This window comes from Elephantulus edwardii, unplaced genomic scaffold, assembly GCF_000299155.1.
Source record: "Elephantulus edwardii isolate Elephantulus edwardi_28Jun2011 unplaced genomic scaffold, EleEdw1.0 scaffold00121, whole genome shotgun sequence".
Classification (NCBI taxonomy): Eukaryota; Metazoa; Chordata; class Mammalia; order Macroscelidea; family Macroscelididae; genus Elephantulus; species Elephantulus edwardii.
Genome location: NW_006399871.1, coordinates 1059108 through 1060971, shown reverse-complemented (window position 1 = coordinate 1060971; position 1864 = coordinate 1059108).

Here is a 1864-nt window from a genome sequence, read left to right as displayed (position 1 = left end):
CGCACCTGGGGGCGGCCGGACAGTGAGCGCTCGGCTCTCAAGTGCCCAGTCCCGTCTGGTCGACCCCCGCAGTTGTATCCAGCCTCAAGCCCTTCACCCACCAAACTGCCCCACTCTGGCTCCGTCTCGTCTGCTCTAACACAAACCCCGATCCCCCATAAATCAAGACGCGACGCGGAAGAGAATGCTTCTGGCCCAGAACTCAGGCCAGGCTGGGCGCGGGCAGCGACGTAATCCAGGTAGACCAATCCGCTGCCGCGTACGTGGCAAGGCCGCTGGCGGAGGAGCGCAGAGTCGCAGCGGCTTGGCTGACGTAGCCAATGAGAGCCCGAGCGCGCCGCGCTGCCATGGGGACCGGGACCCGGACATGCGGGTCAGCTGCCCATTGGCAGATCCGAAGGCGGAACGGGCGGCAAGGGCGAGGTTTCTTCCCGGCTCGGGCGCCTCCGCCGTGGGAACGGTCGCTTCCGGCCCCGCCCCCTCCGCGGCTGCCGAGGACGTGGGGCGGCCGGGACCGCTCCGCGTAAAGCTCGGGAGATTTACACAAAGGCACCAACTCCACTTCGGTTTCTAGCGGCTTTATTTGAACATACACGACCTCAGACACAAGCGGGGCGGGCAACACGAGGTGCACAGAAAGGGGTGGGCTCGGCCTGAGCCTCCCACTCTCCACACGCAAGGTCCCGAGAAAACGCGATTGCGCAGAGTCGCGGCCAGAGCCGCGTGGAGCTCCGGGCGTAGGCCTCTGCGGCGTGGACGGGCTTGGTTTGCTTCCAGGAAAGAAGAGCAGACAGGATTCCCGGAGGGCATGGCCTTACTGTCCCGAGAAGCAAAAGAACCAAAACCTGGCAGGTCCTTCCCAGGGTTCTCCATCTTTTCCCCTCATTAAAACATTTTTTTTTTTTAATCATCATAAACAAAACCAAATTGTACAGAAGTTCAAAGCAATCTGCTTCTAGGTATATTAATAGCCAGGTGTGAGCAGCAGCTAGCAGCCAGCCTAGGCCTCTGGCCCCTTGGGGGGAACCCCTGATGCCCATTGCACAAGCCCTGAGAGGGAGGGGTGGGGTCCCTGACAAATTGCTACACTGGTCCCCTTCCTCTGGAAGCACCGCCTCTGCCCGTCCCTCCCCGGGGGCTGGTGTCAGCTTGGCCCTGGGAAGCACTGTAGTAGAGAGGGGTCACCTGAGCGCCCCAACCCGTGATCCCGCGTTGCACTTTGGTCCCAAGCTGGGGCTGGGAAGGCAGACCCTGACAGGAACAGAGCTCTCTGGCCTGGAGCAGGAGAGGAGCAGTGACAGTGGGTGCACACAAGCCTGCTGCCCACCCCCTCACCCTAGGCAACAGGGCTAAATCTCCAGGCATTCAAAGTGCTGAAAAGAGGAGCCCTGCCCTGGGGAACAGCAGCAAATCCCAGGCCCTTTTGCTCTTTTTTTTTTTAGTGCTAGGAAAACACTGAATATAAATGGGTGCAGTCTCTCACTATGAGGAGCAGCAGAAGAGGGCAGCATCTGCTCTCAGAATCTAGGAACGCTGAGATTCCATCACATGCCAGGCTGGACAGGTTCAATCAAGGGAGTCCAGAGAGACCCCAGATCCTTTGTCTTGTCCTTTGTCCTGACAAGGAAATGGCTGTTTACACTAGCAAACTGCTACCACTTCCATAACTAATTCTACAGAATAGTACGAGAGAAAAGATGGTCATTACTGACCATAAACAGGCAAGCTGTTCCTCCTAGCCCCGAGGAATGGGAACCTGCCCACCACTGGTACAGGGTCAGAGGCTAAGGACATGGGGAGCTCACTTCATTTAGGAAGTGAGGTTCCACGTCTAAGGACTGGAAAGAGTAGCTCACCGTTGATA